Raw genomic sequence first — 24,560 nt, 5'->3', positions numbered from 1 at the left:
GGGCAGGTGGGGCAGAGCCCGACCAGTTTTGAGCGCCACATTTTTTGCAACAAAAACAATATATATACAGTCGTGTTAAAAAGTTTTGAGAATGACACAAGTATTGGTCTTCACAAAGTTTGCTGCTTCAGTGTTTTTAGATATTTTTGTCAGATGTTACTATGGTATACTGAAGTATAATTACAAGCATTCCATAAGTATCAAAGGCTTTTATTGACAATTACATTAAGTTTATGCAAAGAGTCAATATTTGCAGTGTTGACCCTTCTTTTTCAAGACCTCTGAAATCCGCCCTGGCATGCTGTCAATTAAATTCTGGGCCACATCCTGACTGATGGCAGCCCATTCTTGCATAATCAATGCTTGGAGTTTGTCAGAATTTGTGGGTTTTTGTTTGTCCACCCGCCTCTTGAGGATTGACCACAAGTTCTCAATGGGATTAAGGTCTGGGGAGTTTCCTGGCCATGGACCCAAAATGTCGATGTTTTGTTCCCCGAGCCACTTAGTTATCACTTTTGCCTTATGGCAAGGTGCTCCATCATGCTGGAAAAGGCATTGTTCGTCACCAAACTGTTTGTGGATGGTTGGGAGAAGTTGCTCTCGGAGGATGTGTTGGTACCATTCTTTATTCATGGCTGTGTTCTTAGGCAAAATTGTGAGTGAGTCCACTCCCTTGGCTGAGAAGCAACCCCACACATGAATGGTCTCAGGATGCTTTACTGTTGGCATGACACAGGACTGATGGTAGCGCTCACCTTGTCTTCTCCGGACAAGCTTTTTTCCGGATGCCCCAAACAATCGGAAAGGGACTCATCAGAGAAAATGACTTTACCCCAGTCCTCAGCAGTCCAATCCCTGTACCTTTTGCAGAATATCAGTCTGTCCCTGATGTTTTTCCTGGAGAGAAGTGGCTTCCTCACTGCCCTTCTTGACACCAGGCCATCCTCCAAAAGTCTTCGCCTCACTGTGCGTGCAGATGCACTCACACCTGCCTGCTGCCATTCCTGAGCAAGCTCTGCACTGGTGGTGCCCCGATCCCGCAGCTGAATCAACTTTAGGAGACGGTCCTGGCACTTGCTGGACTTTCTTGGGCGCCCTGAAGCCTTCTTCACAACAATTGAACCTCTCTCCTTGAAGTTCTTGATGATAAATGGTTGATTTAGGTGCAATCTTACTAGCAGCAATATCCTTGCCTGTGAAGCCCTTTTTGTGCAAAGCAATGATGACGGCACATGTTTCCTTGCAGGTAACAATGGTTAACACAGGAAGAACAATGATTTTAAGCACCACCCTCCTTTTAAAGGTTCCAGTCTGTTATTCTAACTCAAAAGCATTACAGAGTGATCTCCAGCCTTGTCCTCGTCAACACTCTCACCTGTGTTAACGAGACAATCACTGACATGATGTCAGCTGGTCCTTTTGTGGCAGGGCTGAAATGCAGTGGAAATGGCAAAGAGGGACTTTGCAATTAATTGCAATTCATCTGATCATTCTTCATAACATTCTGGAGTATATGCAAATTGCCATCATAAAACTGAGGTAGCAGACTTTGTGAAAAGTAATATTTGTGTCATTCTCAAATCTTTTGACAACGACTGTACACTACCAGTCAAAAGAATAATAGTGTAGAATACATTGTAGAATAATAGTGAAGACATCAAAACTATGAAATAACACTTATGGAATCATGTAGTAACCCAAAAAGTGTTAAACAAATCAAGATATATTTTATATTTGAGATTCTTCAAATAGCCACCCTTTGCCTTGATGACAGCTTTGCACACTCTTGGCATTCTCTAAACCAGCTTAATGAATGCATTTCAATTAACAGGTGTGCCTTCTTAAAAGTTAATTTGTGGAATTTCTTTCCTTCTTAATTTGTTTGAGCCAATCAGTCGTGTTGTGACAAGGTGGGTGTTTGACCCAATTTGGTAAAAGACCAAGTCCATATTATGGCAAGAACAGCTCAAATAAGCAAAGAGAAACGACAGTCCATCATTACTTTAAGACATGAAGGTCAGTTAATACGGAACATTTCAAGAATTTTTAAGTTTCTTAAAGTGCAATCGCAAAAACTATCAAGCACTATAATGAAACTGGCTCTCATGAGGACCGCGACAGAAATGGAAGACCCAGAGTTAACTCTGCTGCAGAGGATAAGTTCATTAGAGTTACCAGCCTCAGAAATTGCAGCCCAAATAAATGCTTCACAGATTTCAAGTAACAGACACATCTCAACATCAACTGTTCAGAGGGGACTGTGTGAATCAGGCCTTCATGGTCTAATTGCTGCAAAGAAACCACTACTAAAGGACAACAATAAGAAGAAGAGAACTGCTTGGGCCAAGAAACACGAGCAATGGACATTAGACCGGTGGAGTCCAAATTTGACATTTTTGGTTCCAACTGCCGTGTCTGTGAGACGCAGTGTGGGTGAACGGATGATCTCTGCATGTGTTGTTCCCACCGTAAAGCATGGAGGAGGAGGTGTTATGGTGTGGGAGTGCTATGCTGGTGACACTGTCTTTGATTAATTTAGAATTCAAGGCACACAACCAGCATGGCTACCACATCATTCTGCAGCGATACACCATCCCATCTGGTTTGGGGTTAGTGGGACTATCTTATATTTTTCAACAGGACAATGACCCAACACACCTCCAGACTGTGTAAGGGCTATTTGACCAAGAAGGATGGAGTGCTGCATCAGATGACCTGGCCTCCACAATCCCCCGACCTCAACCCAATTGAGATGGTTTGGGATGAGTCGGATGTCAGAGTGAAGGAAATGCTAAACATATGTGGGAACTCCTTCAAGACTGTTGGGAAAGCATTCCAGGTGAAGCTGGTTGAGAGAATGCCAAGAGTCTGCAAAGCTGTCATCAAGGCAAAGGGTAGCTATTTGAAGAATCTCAAATATAAAATATATTTTGATTTGTTTAACACTTTCTTGGTTATTACTACATGATTCCATATGTGTTATGTCATGGTTTTGATGTCTTCACTATTATTCTACAATGTAGAAAATAGTAAAAATAAAGAAAAACCCTTGAATGAGTAGGTGTGTCCAAACTTTTGACTGGTAATATATATATTTTTTTGTTGGGGTTTTCCTGTTTTGCATTTTATTTTGGCATTAATACGTGTCACATATCAGTTTGTAAACAATGTAAACAAAAATATATATAATTGAGTTAATAAAGTCACATACAAACATGGTCTCTTTTTTGCTTTATTGAATAAGGCAGCTCCAAAATGCAGGTATTTCAGCCTAGCTCAGTGCTTTCTGTGGTGGTGGGGCAGCCAGTGGAAAATACGGAGCGTAGGTATTGGTAATGTTCTAGTTGCGCTGTGATTGGTGTTCTGTCACTCAGTGTTCTGTCACTCATGGGGACACTACCTCACCGTCAAGTCTAAGGGTCGAGCTCGAAAATTCAAGTCCTTTGGGTGCTGCCATAGAGTTACATTAGAATTGCCCATCCAAGAAGGCTCAAGGTCATTGGCCACAGATAAAATTGACGTCAAATCACGTTATATCTACAGTTGCTTTGATTGGACTGATCATGTCAACATCATATTTCCAAAAAATCTTAGCTAGCAGTCATCGTTGTCACGATCGTCGTCTACAGAGGAGGACCAAGGCGCAGCGTTGCAGGCAAACATACTCTTTAATTAGAGACACGATCAAACACAACAAACGATACGTGACAGTTCACGGTCTAACATAAACAGACTAGAAACAAGAAACCACAATGAATGAATGCCTAATGGCTACCTAAGTATGACTCCCAATCAGAGACAACGAGCTACAGCCGTCTCTGATTGGGAGCCACCCTGGCCAACATAGATATACAACAACTAGACCCTAGAAATGAACACCCTGGCTCAACATACGAGAATCCCCAGAGCCAGGGCGTGACAGTACCCCCCCCCCCCCAAAGGCGCGGACTCTGACCGCGCCAACCAAACACAACAGGGGAGGGACCGGGTGGGCACTCCGCCTCAGCGGCGGATCCGGCTCCGGACATGACTCCCACTCCTTCTCTAAACCCCCAAAGTACCCCTGGTCCGGTCTGGCCCTGCTGACCGGAGCTGGACTGCACACTGGTGGAGCGGATTGCTCTAGCTCCGGCGTGACGCAGCTGACCCGTGCCGACCCAGGCACCGGTGGAACAGGCACGGGCTGTGCCGGACTGACGACGCACACCACTGGCTTGGTGTGGGGAGCAGGAGTGGGCCGAACCGGGCTGACGAAACGCACCACTGACTTGGTGCGGGGAGCAGGAACGGGCCGAGCCGGGCTGACGAAGCGCACCACTGACTTGGTGCGGGGAGCAGGAACGGGCCGAGCCGGGCTGACGAAGCGCACCACTGACTTGGTGCGGGGAGCAGGAACGGGCCGAGCCGGGCTGACGAAGCGCACCACTGACTTGGTGCGGGGAGCAGGAACGGGCCGAGCCGGGCTGACGAAGCGCACCACTTACTTGGTGCGGGGAGCAGGAACGGGCCGAGCCGGGCTGACGAAGCGCACCACTGACTTGGTGCGGGGAGCAGGAACGGGCCGAGCCGGGCTGACGAAGCGCACCACTGACTTGGTGCGGGGAGCAGGAACGGGCCGAGCCGGGCTGACGAAGCGCACCACTGACTTGGTGCGGGGAGCAGGAACGGGCCGAGCCGGGCTGACGAAGCGCACCACTGACTTGGTGCGGGGAGCAGGAACAGGCCGGACCGTACTGGGGACACACACCACTGGTCCTACGCAGGGATCTGGAATGGGCCGGACCGGACTGGTAAAACACCCCAGTACCTCTCGCCGTGCCTCTACACCTTCCATCCCCTCTTCGACCAGTGGCCCCCGTAACCTGGCGGCCTCCTCTGCCAACCCGCTGGGCCGCTCTGCCGCGGTCTCCTGCTGGCCCGTCGTCCACGGCGTTAGCCCCCCCCTAAAAAATTTCTGGCCGTCTCTCCTACCCGTGGACCAGGTCTCCATGTCCCTCGCCAGCCTTTCGCCCTTCTGCCTCCATGTCAAGCCCTTCTCTTCCTCACCCGGCTTGACCCAGTCGAGGAGGCGAAGGAGATCTGCTAGAGATCTCCCTTGCAATGGCTCCTGGACACGCTGCTTGGTCCAGTCTTGGTGGTTTCTTCTGTCACGATCGTCGTCTACAGAGGAGGACCAAGGCGCAGCGTTGCAGGCAAACATACTCTTTAATTAGAGACACGATCAAACACAACAAACGATACGTGACAGTTCACGGTCTAACATAAACAGACTAGAAACAAGAAACCACAATGAATGAATGCCTAACGGCTACCTAAGTATGACTCCCAATCAGAGACAACGAGCTACAGCCGTCTCTGATTGGGAGCCACCCTGGCCAACATAGATATACAACAACTAGACCCTAGAAATGAACACCCTGGCTCAACATACGAGAGTCCCCAGAGCCAGGGCGTGACAATCGTCATGAATCAAGTCGACAATCTACTGGCAAATCCTTTTTAATCCTTGTCATATGAAGATAAATAATGAAGAAAAATTATAGATAAAACGTATCGGTGCTCATCGGCCATTGGACATAAACATTACACAACAAGTTGGAAATCGCAAATTCAACAATGAGGAATGAATGAGTGGCTAACTGCAGGCATTGCAAAGCAATCACTAGCCTGCTATTCAGTGGAGTGGCTGTGTGGTCCTCGTCTGGGATTCAGGGTCTCTTTTCCAAGCTTAAAATGATAAACATTCAACATTGGCCATGCTGTCAATGAAGCATGATTTTTGCCGTGCTCAAAACAACTGTTAACTCGGAACTGCAAAATCTGACTTCAGTGAGTTCAAGACAACTGGGAACTCTGGAAAACGAGCTCCGACTGGGAAAATACATTTTGAACGGTCATCCAACTCGGAATTGTAAATCCGGAACTCGGGCCTCTTTCTAGAGCTACGACCTGAAGATCACTGATGTCATCATGATTCGACCTTATTTTTTTCTGAGTTCCCAATTGTCTTGAAAGGACCATAAATCCAGGGAATGCCAGACTTTGATTACAAAATTTACCCACCAAGGACCGCCGTGTCACCTTCCTGTTCAAGTGAGCACAGCACAACAAGGTGAGTCCAAAAATGTATTGTATGCTACTGCATAAATGATGTAAAATGCAAGGGAGATATGTATACTGTAGATAAGAAAGTAATACTAAGTGTATGTTGTGCAGTAAGCTGTTAGTAGCCCATGTGCCTCACCCTAATAATTTGGTCTAATTTTCCCTCTTAATTTCGCCTACTGTTCTGACTTGTTGGTGCACATGTAGCCTATAACCTGTTTTAGAGAAATGTAATCATCGAATATTGTAAGAGCTTTCATTGTCTCTGTCACGACTTCCTCCGAAGCTGCCTCCTCTCCTTGTTCGGGCAGGCTTCGGTGTTCGTCGTCACCAGCCTTCTACCCACTGCCGCATCACATCTCATCATTCTATTTGTTTTGTCTTGTCTATTACACACACCTGGTTCATATCCCCTCATTAGTACGTGTATAAGTGTTCCCTCTGCCCCCTTGTCCTTGTGGTTGATTGTTTAATGTGAGGAGAGAGTAGCTCGGTTGAGCTACGTTTATTTTGTATTGCCGCGGTATATTTTCCCTGTGTGCCTGTTTTTTGTTTCAGTGTGCCTGTTTTGCGCTCTGGACTGTTTGACGCTATCCTGCGTAACTCTGTATTCTGGAATAATCTCTGTATTCTGTGATTTACCCTCCTGCTTCTGACTCAAATCACCAATCACAGTCTCCTTATATGCCCCCTTTATTTATCCTACGGTTCTGACTTGGTGTACATGGAAATTACGGATTGCCTCTTATCCTCTTGTCGTCCCTATATGCCGCAGTTTGTACATCTCAATTGTCAGTAGAAACCACACGTTTTTAAGCAAGTCAGCCATATCAGCTATGTTTTTTTTAAAGGCAGTAAATGAGGCTGAATGAACCGTTTCGCTGCCAGACAAAGCTCCGCTGATAGCCAGGTGTAGCAGTGGTAAGGTGTTGGGACTGCTGTTGGGACTCTGCTTTTGGGACACCTTTAGGTAGGCCCTAACAGTTTATTGTCACCGTTTGTCACCGTTATAGTGCAATTAATGTATTGTTTAGTGTTGTGTTGTGGCTTTGCTGGCATGCATCCCACATGTTTTTGTTGTTGTTTGCCACCAAGATTTACATGCTAAAATTGCCACTGAGCATGAGTGCCCCTTTAATGTAGCCCATTGAACTTATTGAATGTAAATTACATGGTTAAAATTGTTGTTGACTAGTCAAACAGCTGCTTGGTAAATGTATCAGTATGTATGGTCCAGTAGTTAAGAATAGGCTATTCGGAAGGTATTCAGACCCCTTCACTTTACAGCCTTATTCTAAAATTGATCAAATAAAATAAAATCCTCATCAATCTAAACACAATATCCCATAATGACAAATCCAAAACATGTTTTTAGAAATTTTTGCAAATGTATTAAATATAAAAAACAGAAATACCTTATTTACATAAATATTCAGACCCTTTGCTATGAGACTCGAAATTGAGCTCAGGTGAGTCCTGTTTCCATTGATCCCTTGAGATGTTTCTAAAACTTGAATGGAGTCAACATGTGGTAAATTCAATTGATTGGACATGATTTGGAAAGGCACACACCTGTCTATACAGTGCATTCGGAAAGTATTCAGACCCATGGACGTTTTCCACATTTTGTTACATTACAGCCTTATTCTAAAATTGATGAAATTGTTTTTTCCTCATCAATCTACACACAATACCCCATAATGACAAAGCAAAAACAGGTTTGTAGAAATTTTTGCAAATTTATAAAAACAAAAAAACTGAAATATCACATTTACATAAGTATTCAGACCCTTTACTCAGTACATTGTTGAAGCACCTTTGGTAGCGATTACAGCCTCGAGTCTTCTTGGGTTGGCGCCCCCCCCTTGGTTTGTGCTGTGGTGGAGACCTCTGTGGGCTATACTCGGCCTTGTCTCAGGATTGTAAGTTGGTGGTTGGGGATATCCCTCTAGTGGTGCGGGGGCTGTGCTTTGGCGGAGTGGGTGGGGTTATATCCTTCCTGTTTGGCCCTGTCCGGGGGTTTCTTCGGATGGGGCCACAGTGTCTCCGGACCGCTCCTGTCTCAGCCTCCAGTATTTATGCTGCAGTAGTTTATGTGTCGGGGGGCTGGGGTTAGTTGGTTATACCTGGAGTACTTCTCCTGTCTTATCCAGTGTCCTGTGTGAATTTAAGTATGCTCTCTCTAATTCTCTCGTTCTCTCTTTCTCTCTGAGAACCTGAGCCCTAGGACCATACGTCAGGACTACCGGGCATGATGACACCTTGCTGTCCCCAGTCCGCCTGGCCTTGCTGCTATTCCAGTTTCAACTGTTCTGCCTGCGGCTACGAAACCCCTACCTGTCCCAGACCTGCTGTTTTCAACTCTTAATGATCGGCTATGAAAAGCCAACTGAGAGACCTGAGCCCTAAGACCATACGTCGGGACTACCGGCCGTGGTGACTCCTTGCTGTCCCCAGTCCGCCTGGCCTTGCTGCTATTCCAGTTTAAACTGTTCTGCCTGCGGTTATGGAACCCCTACCTGTCCCAGACCTGCTGTTTTAAACTCTTAATGATCGGCTATGAAAAGCCAACTGAGATTTATTCCTGATTATTATTTGACCATGCTTGTCACTTATGAACATTTTTGAACATCTTGGCATGGTTCTGTTATAATCTCCACCCGGCACAGCCAGAAGAGGACTGGCCACCCCTCATAGCCTGGTTCCTCTCTAGGTTTCTTCCTAGGTTTTGCCTTTCTAGGGAGTTTTTCCTAGCCACCGTGCTTCTACACCTGCATTACTAGCTGTTTGGGGTTTTAGGCTGGGTTTCTGTACAGCACTTCGAGATATTAGCTGATGTAAGAAGGGCTATATAAAATAAAATTGATTGATTGATTGATGATGCTACAACCTTGGCACACCTGTATTTGGGGAGTTTCTCCCATCGTTCTCTGCAGATCCTCTCAAACTCTGTCAGGTTGGACAGCTATTTTCAGGTCTCTCCAGAGATGGTTCAAGTCTGGGCTCTGGCTGGGCCACTCAAGGACATTCAGAGACTTGTCCCGAAGCCACTCCTGCGTTGTCTTGGCTGTGTGCTTAGTGTCGTTGTCCTGTTGGAAGGTGCACCTTCGCCCCAGTCTCAGGTCCTGAGCGCTCTGGAGCAGGTTTTCATCGAGGATCTCTCTGTACTTTGCTCCGTTCATCTTTCCCTCGATCCTGACTAGTCTCCCAGTCCCTGCCGCTGAAAAACATCCCCAAAGCATGATGCTGCCACCACCATGCTTCACCGTAGGGATGGTGCCAGGTTTCCTCCAGATGTGACACTTGGCATTCAGGCCAAAGAGTTCAATCTTGGTTTCATCAGACCAGAGAATCTTGTTTCTAATGGTCAGAGTCCTTTAGGTGTCTTTTGGCAAACTCCAAGCGGGCTGTCGTGCCTTTTACTGAAAAGTGGCTTCCGTCTGGCCACTCTACCATAAAGGCCTGATTGGTGGAGTGCTGCAGAGATGGTTGTCCTTCTGGAAGCTTCTCCAATCTCCACAGAGGAACTCCGGAGCTCTGTCAGAGTGACCATTGGGTTCTTGGTCAACTCCCTGACCAAGGCCCTTCTCCCCCGATTGCTCAGTTTGGCCGGGTAGCCAGCTCTAGGAAGAGTCTTGGTGGTTCCAACCTTCTTCCATTTAAGAATGATGGAGGCCACTGTGTTCTTGGGGACCTTCAATGCTGCAGACATTTTTTGATGCCCTTACCCAGATCTGTGCTTCAACACAATCCTGTCTTGGAGCTCTAAGGACAATTCCTTTGACCTCATGGCTTGGTTTTTGCTCTGACATGCACTGTCAACTGTGGGACCTTATATAGACAGGTGTATGCCTTTCCAAATCATGTTCAATCAATTGAATTTACCATAGGTGGACTCCAATCAAGTTGTAGAAACATCTCAAGGATGATCAATGGAAACAGGATGCACCTGAGCTCAATTTAGAGTCTCATAGCAAAGGGTCTGAATACTTATCTAAATAAGGTATTTATGTTTTTAGGTTTAATATATTTGCAAACATTTCTAAAAACCTGTTTTCACTTTGTCATTATGGGGCAATGTGTGTAGATTGATGAGGATTTATTTTTCTTTAATCCATTTTAGAACAAGGCTGTAACGTAACAAAACGTGGAAAAAGTAAAGGAGTCTGAATACTTTCCAAATGCACTGTATCAACTACGCCATAAATACTGCCCAATTTGCTTTCATATGACTATGACTATTGTAGCTCTGTCATAAGTGCTTAGGGATGCAGCCCAAAACGGCACCCTATTCCCTATATAGTGCACGACTTTTGACGAGACCCAATAAGTCTCTGGTCAAAAGTAGTGCTATGTAGGGAATAGGGTGCCATTTGGGATGCACACTAGGTCACACATTCCACCTCGGGTCAGGCAGCGTGTTATGTAGATAAGGCACTTAACCATAATTGCTCTTGTAAATCGCAAGAGCATCAGCTAAATGACTAAAATGTAACTAGTCGAGTGTAGAGCTGTAATGTGGAGCCTAACAATTGTCAGGCTGATGCTTTGTGCTGTGTTGGGAGAAATACAGCCCTGGTATGACTCTATGAGTAATCTCCCTTCTTGGCTCGTAAATGTGTCATGACCAACATAATCTCGATGCATGGTTTGGAGAGAGAGAGAGAGTCGGCCTAGATAATATATGGGTAGACCATGCATACATACTCAGCTCACACACACACACACACACACACACACACACACACACACACACACACACAGACTCAGTGCTCAAACACAGCTACAGGTCCACATAGTCTCAGCACACATGCATGCACACACAACACACACACACACACACACAGGTTTGGACACACTTATTAATTCCAGGGTTTTTCTTTATTTTTTACTATTTTCTACATTTTCTACAATAGTGAAGACATCAAAACTATGGAATAACACATATGGAATCATGTAGTAACCAAAAAAGTGTTAAACAAATCAAAATATATTTTAAATTTGAGATTCTTCAAAGTAGCCACCATTTGCCTTGATGACAGCTTTGCACACCCTTGGCATTCTCTCAACCAGCTTCATGAGGTAGTCACCTGGAATGCATTTCAATTAACAGGTGTGCCATGTTAAAAGTTAATGTGTGGACTTTCTTTCCTTCTTAATGCGTTTGAGCCAATCAATTGTGTTGTGACAAGGTAGGGTTGGTATACAGAAGATAGCCCTATTTGGTTAAAGACCAAGTCCATATTATGGCAAGAACAGTTTAAATAAGCAAAGAGAAATGACAGTCCATCATTACTTTAGGTCAGTCAATACGGAACATTTCAAGAACTTTGAAAGTTTCTTCAAGTGCAGTTGCAAAACCCATCAAGCACTATGATGAAATTGGCTCTCATGAGGACCACCACAGGAAAGGAAGACCCAGAGTTACCTCTGCTGCAGAGGATAAGTTCATTAGAGTTATCAGCCTCAGAAATTGCAGCCCAAATAAATGTTTCACAGAGTTCAAGTAACAGACACATCTCAACAACAACTGTTCAGAGGAGACTGCGTGAATCAGGCCTTCATGGTCGGATTTCTGCAAAGAAAAAGGACACCAATTAGAAGAAGAGACTTGCTTGGGCCAAGAAACACGAGCAATGGACATTAGACCGGTGGAAATCTGTCCTTCGGTCTGATGAGTCCAAATGTGAGTGTGCAAAACTGTCATCAAGGCAAAGGGTGGCTACTTTGAATAATCTCAAATATAAAATATATTTTGATTTGTTTAACACTTTTTTGGTTATTACCTGATTCCATATGTGTTATTTCATAGTTTTGATGTCTTCACTATTATTATACAATGTAGAATATAGTACAAATAAAGAAAAACCCTTGAATGAGTAGGTGTGTCCAAACCTTTCTCTGGTACAAACAGTTCGGAAGAGTTCGTGGATATATTATGATGACATTCGGTGATGTTTTTGTTCGTTTTGGACTTCGGTGCGGGTTTTTATGGCTGTTCGGCCACACACCCTTTTTTCTGGAGACAAGCCGAAGTTCGCAGCCGAAGTCTACAGCCATTCGTTTGTGATTGGTCAACAGTAGGGATTCTTCAATAAAGTATTTGTTGTCATTCAACGAGAGACGACTCATTTTCATGCAAATGTTTTAATTAAGAAATATGATCGTAAGAAAATCCATATGCAAATGATTAGGATCGTAAGAAAAGCCTTGCGTGAAACATGAACATAAACATGACATTTCATCTGTGAACATACAAACACCATATTACGATTACCGACTAACATTTTAGGCTTGATCAAATCTTGTTTTGCAATTCTGACGTACAATAATACCTTTCAGAGTTTTGGAAGTTTCATCTCACCAACAAAAAAAACGTACACCAAACTGCCTGTGAGGAGTGCTACCTGAACAAGCATGACACAGTATAAAAAAAACGGAAGTCAGGGGAAACCGGAAAGATGTATCCTGCACGTTTTCAAGTTAAAAGTCTCCATTGTCTATTACTCCTCAGTTGAGTTTACTTCACATTTAGGTAGCTAATGTAATGGATTTGTTTGCCAGCGCAAGTCTAGATAGCACTAGCTGTATTATGCTACAACAGTGAAGTTTCAGTCCGCTAGGTGTATCTCTACAGCATGGGCAGAGATGTGGACATGGACATCCCCATGCATGCACCTTATCAAAATCTGACTAATTCAGGATTGCACCATCCCATTCTCTGGGCTCTGTCTGCAATCATAACCAGTAGTATATACCAGGAATAATGAAACATATAATAATAGATGTTTGGTGAATCTATGAATTATGTATGACCACTGTAGTCTTTGCCACTCAAAATATTTTTTTATAGAATATTTTGATATTTATTTCAACACTCAAAATCATGCCAAAGCATATTCTGTAGGAGGGGTTAATATGAATTTAAAATAATTTGACATGATTTATATTAATCGGGTCATGAACATATGGACTTTGAAATGAACAAGGGAGAGGTTAAACGTAGGCTAAGTCTGGCATAAGCTTATTCCCACACTTTACAATAACTATGTTGTAGTGGTCTTAGGTAGTCTCTATATAGGCTATTACCTCCATTGTGACACTGCTGCCCAGTTGAAGAGCTTGTGATCTCTATGCAGCAAAATGCACCTTGGGAAAAGCACCCCTCAGCCTCAGAAGATGCCCTTCTGGAGGCATGCAGTCATAGAGTCAGTATACCCTAATGTAGGCCTATTTCCATACTAGCCAAATAAAGTGCAGAGCATGCATGATGCGTGCATGATGATGCATGAAAATGCTAAATGACGTAAATGTAAATGTAATGATGCGTGCAACTCGTCATTCCAACATATTTGAACATTTAATTCATCCTTCATTTAGTTCAGTCAGTCAGTATGTCATCCATTCAGTCATTTGTCTGAGTTGCAATAGGAACTAAATCAAAGAGAATAGAACAGTCTTATCCATTTGTGTATTGAAATCCAAGTGTGTATTCAAAAATTGTCTAAATTCTCCAAAGTTCTTTAGCCTATCACTTTAATAATTCAATGTTTAATTTAGGCCTATCCAAATAAAAAAGAGGCCTTCAATTTGTAGGCATTGCAATTTAGGCTATCATTTTGAGTACTGGTGTCTTGCGGAATAATTATAGAACTCTATTTTGTGTTTTATAACTTTTTATTACAGGGCTCCCCTTAAAAAGAGACCCTAGCTCACAGGCATCTAAATATAGCCTCTAAATAAATGTTAAACAAAATAGTTGAAGAAGCACATGCAGTGTCTGATAGGGAAAACAGATCTGGCAATAACAATAGGCTATATATAGTCTTGACCTTTTGGGACCCCTTGGCTATTTCGCACAGAACAGGTTATAGCTAAGACTTAATCAATATTTTGTCTTGTCTCATTTATTGATATGGATATAGCCTCTGCGTGATGGAGTTGTGAAACGCAAATGGCTATAACAAGCCTACATACAGAGTGGAATTCACTAAAACAGTCAAAATGCCTAATATAAGGACTACAGTCCATGCTCCCAAATACTGGAAAAAAGTGTGATTCATTAGGTTACATGATCACCACAGTAGCCATACACAAATAGGGGGGCCAGTATGAAAAAAATTAAATAATAATAATAATAATAATAATGTATGCACTCACTAACTGTAAGTTGCTCTGGATAAGAGCGTCTGCTAAATGACTTAAATGTAAATGTAAATGTATAAAAATAAATTATGCAATTATATGGCCATTAAATAACACACAACAGCATGGCATATTTAGATAACGGAAGAGGCCTAAATCATATTGACTTTCTATTTTGCAGCTCAGGCGGTTATGCTAGACAAGGCTCTTCTGTGTCTATCATTCTCACACAAGTCATTTGCTGAAGGCCCATGCCTACATTATGCCACCTACTGGTATAACGTCGGTATTGAATGCAGTTCTAAAACAAGCTTTTATTTGGGAAACGAAACTGCAAAGCAACTCTATCGTCTGGGCTAGAGTTGCTTGATTGACTAGCTAACTATGACTGGCTACTTTCGGTTCTTGTCCTTTGCAGATGCCACATTACTGACAAAATGTTGTACGTATAAAAAAGATCTGTAACTGAGTAAAGGGAGACGTAAAGTCATAATTGAATGTGTAAATGTTTATTCATAGTCGTAACATTTACAGATCTAATTTAAAGTTTACTTTTCATATTTCATTTCTTTTCTTATGATCCTAACAATTTACACCACCGGTCAAAAGTTAGAATAGAATAATAGTGAATACATCAAAACTATGAAATAACACATACGGAATCATGTAGTAACCAAAAAAGTGTTAAACCAATCATAAAATATTTGAGATTTGAGATTCTTCAAATAGCCACCATTTGCCTTGATGACAGCTTTGCACACTCTTGGCATTCTCTCAACCAGCTACAAATGGAATGGTTTTCCAACAGTCTTGAAGGAGTTCCCACATATGCTGAACACTTGTTGGCTGCTTTTCCTTCACTCTGCGGTCCGACTCATCCCAAACCATCTCAATTTGGTTGAGGTCGGGGGATTGTGGAGGCCAGGTCATCTGATGCAGCACTCCATCACTCTCCTTCTTGGTCAAATAGCCCATACACAGCCTGGAGGAGTGTTGGGTCATTGTCCTGTTGAAAAACATATTATAGTCCCACTAAGCCCAAACCAGATGGGATGGCGTATCACTGCAGAATTATGTGGTAGCCATGCTGTTTAAGTGTGCCTTGAATTCTAAATAAATCACAGACAGTGTCACCAGCAAAGCACCCCCACACCATAACACCTCCTCCTCCATGCTTCATGGTGGGAAATACACATGCAGAGATCATCCATTCACCCACACCGCGTCTCACAAAGATACGGCGGTTGGTACCAAAAATCTCCAATTTGGACTCCAGACCAAAGGACACATTTCCACCAGTCTAATGTCCATTGCTCGTGTTTCTTGGCCCAAGCAAGTCTCTTCTTCTTATTGGTGTCCTTTAGTAGTGGTTTCTTTGCAGCAATTCGACCATGAAGGCCTGACTCACGCAGTCTCCTTTGAACAGTTAATGTTGAGATGTGTCTGTTACTTGAACTCTGTGAAGCATTTATTTGGGCTGCAATTTCTGAGGCTGGTAACTCTAATGAACTTATCCTCTGCAGCAGAGGTAACTTTGGGTCTTCCATTCCTGTCAAGGTCCTCATGAGGTTGAAAAATATACGGCAAATAGAAATCCAATATGGATGGTGTTATGAGATATATGGGAGGGGTTGAATGGAGCTGAAGGTTGGGACTAATAACAATTAATAACAACTAATAACAACAAAATAACTAATGTAAAACATACTGTGTCCATAATAAGTATATAGGTTATAGGTTGAGAACTTTTGTGAAAGAGCACAGTTTGAAAGATATGGCATATAGAAGCAAACCGGATGGACATCATGAAAATGATCGGAGAGGTTGAGGGTAGAGGAAGTTGAGGAGTAAAAACAAACAAAATATAATTATTGTAAAATTGACTGTGTCAATTTGCATACCGCTCCATAACATGTATATATTATGTACAAGCTGGAAGTAGAGGCCTAGGCGTTGTTGTTCACTAGTTTACTCCAATTAGGGGAGAGGTGGTGGGGTTGGAAAGTAATAACGGAAAATATATTTTTAAAAGGATATGTGTGTATATATATATATATATGTATGTATGTGTATATGTATTTATATGTATGTATGTGTATATGTATGTATGTTTATGTATCTATATGTATATATATACAGTGGGGGAAAAAAGTATTTAGTCAGCCACCAATTGTGCAAGTTCTCCCACTTAAAAAGATGAGAGAGGCCTGTAATTTTCATCATAGGTACACGTCAACTATGACAGACAAATTAAGATTTTTTTTTCCAGAAAATCACATTGTAGGATTATTTATGAATTTATTTGCAAATTATGGTGGAAAATAAGTATTTGGTCACCTACAAACAAGCAAGATTTCTGGCTCTAACAGACCTGTAACTTCCTCTTTAAGAGCCTCCTCTGTCCTCCACTCGTTACCTGTATTAATGGCACCTGTTTGAACTTGTTATCAGTATAAAAGACACCTGTCCACAACCTCAAACAGTCACACTCCAAACTCCACTATGGCCAAGACCAAAGAGCTGTCAAAGGACACCAGAAACAAAATTGTAGACCTGCACTAGGCTGGGAAGACTGAATCTGCAATAGGTAAGCAGCTTGGTTTGAAGAAATCAACTGTGGGAGCAATTATTAGGAAATGGAAGATATACAAGACCACTGATAATCTCCCTCGATCTGGGGCTCCACGCAAGATCTCACCCTGTGGGGTCAAAATGATCACAAGAACGGTGAGCAAAAATCCCAGAACCACACGGGGGGACCTAGTGAATGACCTGCAGAGAGCTGGGACCAAAGTAACAAAGCCTACCATCAGTAACACACTATGCCGCCAGGGACTCAAATCCTGCAGTGCCAGACGTGTCCCCCCTGCTTAAGCCAGTACATGTCCAGGCCCGTCTGAAGTTTGCTAGAGTGCATTTGGATGATCCAGAAGAGGATTGGGAGAATGTCATATGGTCAGATGAAACCAAAATATAACTTTTTGGTAAAAACTCAACTCGTCGTGTTTGGAGGACAAAGAATGCTGAAATGCATCCAAAGAACACCATACCTACTGTGAAGCATGGGGGTGGAAACATCATGCTTTGGGGCTGTTTTTCTGCAAAGGGACCAGGACGACTGATCCGTGTAAAGGAAAGAATGAATGGGGCCATGTATCGTGAGATTTTGAGTGAAAACCTCCTTCCATCAGCAAGGGCATTGAAGATGAAACGTGGCTGGGTCTTTCAGCATGACAATGATCCCAAACACACCGCCCGGGCAACGAAGGAGTGGCTTCGTAAGAAGCATTTCAAGGTCCTGGAGTGGCCTAGCCAGTCTCCAGATCTCAACCCCATAGAAAATCTTTGGAGGGAGTTGAAAGTCTGTGTTGCCCAGCGACAGCCCCAAAACATCACTGCTCTAGAGGAGATCTGCATGGAGGAATGGGCCAAAATACCAGCAACAGTGTGTGAAAACCTTGTGAAGACTTACAGAAAACGTTTGACCTGTGTCATTGCCAACAAAGGGTATATAACAAAGTATTGAGAAACTTTTGTTATTGACCAAATACTTATTTTCCACCATAATTTGCAAATAAATTCATAAAAAATCCTACAATGTGATTTTCTGGATTTTTTTTTCTCATTTTGTCTGTCATAGTTGACGTGTACCTATGATGAAAATTACAGGCCTCTCTCATCTTTTTAAGTGGGAGAACTTGCACAATTGGTGGCTGACTAAATACTTTTTTCCCCCACTGTATATATATATATATATATATATATATAGATATATATATATATATATATATATATATATATATAAATAAGAAGAGACAGAATACCAGAAATGCGCAATTAGCAGATTTACAGACTGAGTTTGTAATTCCAACATGTTTCAAGCAGACCACCGTAGCACTCATGTCTGTAGCCATGAAGTGCTTTGAAAGGCTGGTCATGGCTCACATCAACACCATTATCCCAGAAACCCTAGACCCACTCCAATTTGCACACCGCCCCAACAGATCCACAGATGATGCAATCTCTATTGCACTCCACACTGCCCTTTCCTACCTGGACAAAAGGAACACCTACGTGAGAATGATATTCATTGACTACAGCTCAGCGTTCATCACCATAGTGCCCTCAAAGCTCATCACTAAGCTAAGGACCCTGGGACTAAACACATCCCTCTGCAACTGGATCCTGGACTTCCTGACGGGCCGCCCCTAGGTGGTAAGGGTACGTAACAACACATTTGACAAGCTGATCCTCAACACGGGGGCCCCTCAGGGGTTTTTGCTCAGTCCCCTCCTGTACTCCCTGTTCACCCATGACTGCATGGCCAAGCACTACTCCAACACCATCAATAAGTTTGCCGATGACACAACAGTGGTAGGCCTGATCACCGACAACGATGAGACAGCCTATAGGGAGGAGGTCAGAGACCTGGCCGTGTGGTGCCAGGACAACAACCTCTCCCTCAACGTGATCAAGACAAAGGAGATGATTGTGGACAACATGAAAAGGAGGACTGAGCACACCCCCATTCTCATCGACGGGGCTGTAGTGGAGCAGGTTGAGAGCTTCAAGTTACTTGGTGTCCACATCACAAACAAACTAACATGGTCCAAACACACCAAGACAGTCGTGAAGAGGACACGACAAAGCCTATTCCCCCTCAGGAGACTGAAAAGATTTGGCATGGGTCCTCAGATACTCAAGAAGTTCTACAGCTGCATCGAGAGCATCCTGACTCGTTGAATCATCGCCTGGTATGGCAACTGCTCGGCCTCCGACCGCAAGGCACTACAGAGGGTAGTGTGTACGGCCCAGTACATCACTGGGGCCAAGCTTCCTGCCATCCAGGACCTCCATACCAGGCGGTGTCAGAGGAAGGCCCTAAAAATTGCCAAACACTCCAGCCACCCTATTCATAGACTGTTCTCTCTGTTACCGCACTTATTTTTTCTTAAAACTGCATTGTTGGTTAAGGGCTTGTAAGTAAGCATTTCACTGTAAGGTCTACACCTGTTGCGCATGTGACAAATACAATTTGATTTGATTTGAGTGACTTCAAAATGTCAAAGTAGCATAGGCTTCAGATAAGCATACCTACTGTATGTAATAGAGTTGAATTACAGTAGCATGTTTTAGACTGTCAGAATGAATGAAAAACTGTCTGGATGAATTGACTACAGCTAAGTAAGTGAAAAATCATGTTTAGGCTATTTACATTTTGAGGGATGAAATAAAGACTTTCAGATATCTAAAGAATGTGTGATGTGATGTATAGGGAAAAAACGAGGAGTGAGCACGCCCCCATTCTCATCGACGGGGCTGTAGTGGAACAGGTTGAGAGCTTCAAGTTCCTTGGTGTCCACATCACCAACAAACTATCATGGTCCAAACACACCAAGACAGTCGTGAAGAGGGCACGACAAAGCCTATTACCCCTCAGGAGACTGAAAAGATTTGGCATGGGTCCTCAGATCCTCAAAAAGTTATACAGCTGAACCATCGAGAGCATCCTGACTGGTTGCATCACCGCCTGGTATGGCAACTGCTCGGCCTCCGACCGCAAGGCACTACAGAGGGTAGTGTGTACGGCCCAGTACATCACTGGGGCCAAGCTTCCTGCCATCCAGGACCTCTATACCAGGCGGTGTCAGAGGAAGGCCCTACAAATTGTAAAAGACTCCAGCCACCCTAGTCATAGACTGTTCTCTCTGCTACCGCACGGCAAGCGGTACCGGAGCGCCAAGTCTAGGTCCAAAAGGCTTATCAACAGCTTCTACCCCCAAGCCATAAGACTCCTGAACAGCTAATCACGGCTACCCAGACTATTTGCACTGTCCCCCCACCCCTACCCCATCCCCCTCTTTTACGCTGCTGCTACTCTGTTTATTATTTATGCATAGTCACTTTAACTCTACCCACATGTACATATTGCCTCAATTACCTTGACTAGCCGGTGCCCCCGCACATTGACTCTGTACCGGTACCCCCCTCCCTACTGTTATTTTATTTTACTGCTGCCCTTTAGTTATTTGCTTTTTTTTTTTTTACTTAACACTATTTGTTTTACTTTTTTCTTTAAAAAAACTGCATTGTTGGTTAAGGGCTTGTAAGTAAGCATTTCACTGTAATGTCTACACCTGTTGTATTCGGCGCATGTGGCAAATAACATTTGATTTGATTTGATTGGATGTGATAGTATTTTTCTTGGAGAAGGCCCAAGCAGTCCTCGGTGTGCGGAGCGATAAGAGCACCATTGTAGTAGTTGGAGGGTTGTTGGAGGGAGCCAGCCTTCATTGCACAAGTTCTACTTGGCAGTAGACACACATTACCTCCATTTTGCCCGAGCATGTTGCAATTTTATGGTCACTGTGTCAGAAAATGAACGCTTAGTTTTTTGGTTGGGATCATGAGGCGAGCGAGGGTGTGGGGTATTGTACAAATGTGGAGGTGATCATTTAAACGGCCAATAGGTCTGTGATGTGGAGCTTTAAAAAACGTTTATATTTCTCTATTTATGTGAGACACTTTAGAGCTTGACTTGATGTAATTCACAGATGAGGAATTCATTCAACTGAATTATAAACAAGTTGATATCGCCCTCTGCTGGACAATATGATTATAACGCACCACCAATGCTTAGACTATGACATTAATCTGTTTAACGCTTTGTGATATAATGACATGACATCGGATCTGCGCAAAGATAAGATTGTGACTGTAAACAATGTCATCATGTTCCCCAACTGGTGGCCAACGGGCCGAATTTGGCCCGCGGGTGGTTTTATTTGGCCCCTCAGAAAAAGAAAAAAAAACAATAATAATATATATATATTTGTTGTTGAATTTTCATTGTTGGTCATAAAAGACTGTAAAAACACCAGATCATCAGCTCCAAGTGATTTTAATTTTGGAAATCTGTTCCCAAATATTTCCACGCATAATAGAGAGATGTGATCGTATACAAATAATAATAATTTATTGGATTTATATAGCGCTTCTCTACCAACTGAGGTACTCAAAGCACTTTACATAGTAGGGGGAAACTCACCTCATCCACAATCAATGTGTAGCATCCACCTCAGTGATATACACTGTGACCATTTTTGTGCCAGAACGCTCACCACACATCAGCTATCAGGTGGAGAGGTGAGCAGTGATATTAGCCAATTAGGAATGAGGGGGATGATTAGGTGGCCATGATGGAATGTGGCCAGGTTGGGAATTTAGCCATGACACCGGGCTGAACACCCCTACTCTTACAAAAAGTGCCATGGGATTTTGAATGACCACAGAGAGTCAGGACACCAGTTTTAACGTCCATTTTGTATTGCCTCTTGTTCATCTTTCCTTGACCATGGAATATGATGCTTTCATGACAACTGGGAATTCGAAAGAAAATGAGGTCGAATCATGATGTCAGTGATCTTCAGGTAGGAAAGTCAGGAGCTTTAGAATAAAAGGGGGGGGGTGAGTTGAATTGGTTGGTACTGTATGTGCCTTTAGGATCCTGTCTATGTGTAGGCTATTGTCCTGGCCTGTGTGGTACAGTCTTTCATATGTGTAGTAGTTTGTTGCATCGTATTGCTTAGTTTATCATTTGTGTCGACTTTTAATTCAATCTAAGCCAGAGATTGTTAACTTCCTACATTTTGTACTTGACCTTTATAGATGCAGACATGAAGACATTCAAGCAGCACTTTGAAAGCAAGCATCCTAAATCTCCAATGGTCCACCACACTCAAATGGGCCTAAAGCTGGGGTTAGATTCTTCCATCATTTACACCTGGTAGACATAGTGTAAACCAGTGGTTCCCAAACTGTGCCCCCCCCCCACATCCTCTCGTCATGTTAGTCATTGCATACCTTAGACAGTCATTTATAATGTGTCAGAAATGTCCAGATCAACTAGCCCATGTCAGCTAACATTAGTATTTTTTGCCCATATATATTGTTGTAATTGTTTTACTCACTCAAATATCACGAATACACATTAGACATGGCAAAATGTATTGCAAGAAAATTTTGCTTTTAAACTGCTAAATTTTCTTTGCAGCCCATGACAAAATGTGTAGAAATGCAGGACATAAGCTTTAAACCGGCAAAGTTCTCTCCACCAACAAGAGGGGTGTGAACAGTGTGTCATGAACAGTGCTTGTGCGCATAGAAATAGACGTGGTGCATGCACGCGCACGCTTGGGGGGGCACAGGATGCTCCCCAATGCTCCGAGTGAAAAAGTTTGGGAACCCCTGGTGTAAATCACCATGTTGTCAACAAAATGCTGTCCTCAATGCTTAAGTTGTATTGTCTATGGCTCAATTTGTGTAAATGCTGTGATCACTCTTCGTCTTTAATGATTCACAGACACAGGATGACCACGATTTGAATGCTGCAAGTGAGACGGAATGACTTCGAGTGACATACGCTGACTGGACACGGGCCGGATATTTGTGACAACGACCTAAAAGAGCCACACCAGCGCCCCTTTTTATGTTTTATTCCATGGTCAACAATCTCTCTAGCTACCCCTTATTCCACACTATGCCTTTTATGCCCCATAGTCCCTTAACTTTCGGACACTGTGGAACTCTCCATTTTATCGCTATAATCCCAACCTACCTTTACCCATTTTCTCTATGCTGCTTCCTTCACTTGTTCTTCTCCCGATTTGATACAATCAACATTTACATTTACGTCATTTAGCAGACGCTCTTATCCAGAGCGATTTACAAATAATCTAGACTCAGTAACACGTTTAAAAGTGTTGTGGTGTACTGTTTTTGCTCCCTTTTTTTCACCTGTGTAATGATGTCCTGCTTATTCTGGGGTTCAGACTAAATGCAGTGGTAAATGTGCTGCTCACGATTGACAGCAGCAACATGGACCTGTTAAATTGACAAGAAGGGTGTTTGATATAGCTACGTTTAGGCATGGCTTCCTTGTTTTGAGTCTGTTAAGTGTGTTTCTCATTCTGCTAGAGTTGACCTAGCATTTTATATCAAACCTACCTCACACATCCAGTCTTTCCATTTGTCACTCACCCACCAAAATCACATTATGCTGTTTTACATTTTGTGTTTGTTTGTGCTGGTCCAATTCCTAAAATGGAAAAGCAGAAGAATCTGTGCACTCTCAGATAGTAATAATAGTTCATATGGTGCGCTTCGATGTCCCAGGTTTGTGGAATTTATGAATATATAATTTCATGTTTATTTATACTGAACAAAACAATACATGCAACAATTTCAACAATTTTACTGAGTTACAGTTCATATAAGGAAATCAGTCCATTTAAATAAATTAATTAGGCCCTAATCTATGGATTTCACATGACTAGGCAGGGGTACAGCCATGGAGGGGGCCTGGGAGGTTATAGGCCCACCAACTTCAAATCAAATCAAATGTTATTGGTCACATACACATGTTTAGCAGATGTTATTGCGGGTGTAACGAAATGGGTGCCAGGCCCACTCACTGCGGAGCCTGACCCAGCCAATCAGAATGCCTTTTCCCCACTAAAGGGCTTTATTACAGACAGAAATACTCCTCAGTTTCATCAGCTGTCTGGGTGGCTGTTATCAGACGATCCCGCAGGTGAAGAAGCCGGATGGGGAGGTCTTGGGCTGGCGTCGTTACACGTGGTCTGCGGTTGTGAGGCCAGTTGGACATACTGCCAAATTCTCTAAAACAATGTTGGAGGCAGCTTATGGTAGAGAAATCAACATTACATTCTCTGGCAACAGCTCTGGTGGACATTCTCGCAGTCAACATGCCAATTGTCCCTCAAAAGTTGAGACATCTGTGGCATTGTGTTATGTGACAAAACTGCACATTTTAGAGTGGACTTTTATTGTCCCCAGCACAAAGTGCACCAGTGTAATGATCATGCTGTTTAATCAGCTTCTTGATATGCCATACCTGTCAGATGGATGAATTATCTTGGCAAAGGATAAAATGCTCACTAACAGGGATGTAAACAAATATTGCATATAATTTGAAAGAAATAAGCTTTTTGTGCATATGGAAAATTTCTGGGATCTTTTATTTCAGTTCATGAAACATGGGACCAACACTTTACATGTTGCGTTTATATTTTTGTTCAGTATAAATTCAGATGTTTATGTTATGTATAAAAGGCATACGTATGCATTGTTTAATATTTTGATTTCTTTAAAACAATGTCATTGTTGGAGCTCAGGTGTTTGACGTGATTGATGGGTGACTAGGTGCATTCTTGTCAAAAAAATATGCTTATTCATTCGTGATTATGGATACATTCTGAAATGAGTGAATCTGGCTTTGAATCTGCAAC

General features: G+C 42.9%; 1 long non-coding RNA gene across 1 annotated transcript in view; it reads left to right on the top strand.

Annotated features, from left to right (window-relative positions):
* Positions 1-22,890, top strand: part of LOC311112339 — a 41,255-nt gene extending 18,365 nt beyond the window's left edge. The window contains exons 2-3 of the long non-coding RNA XR_014610863.1: positions 21,919-22,009; positions 22,613-22,890. This is a non-coding gene — a long non-coding RNA (uncharacterized lncRNA). The remainder of the gene's footprint in view (positions 1-21,918; positions 22,010-22,612) is intronic.
* Positions 22,891-24,560: the final 1,670 nt, after the last annotated feature.

The sequence above is a fragment of the Coregonus lavaretus genome, assembly GCF_964263955.1.
Source record: "Coregonus lavaretus genome assembly, chromosome: 38".
NCBI lineage: Eukaryota > Metazoa > Chordata > Actinopteri > Salmoniformes > Salmonidae > Coregonus > Coregonus lavaretus.
The sequence above is the reverse complement of the archived record's forward strand: the minus strand, read 5'-3'. Positions and strand labels throughout refer to the sequence as shown.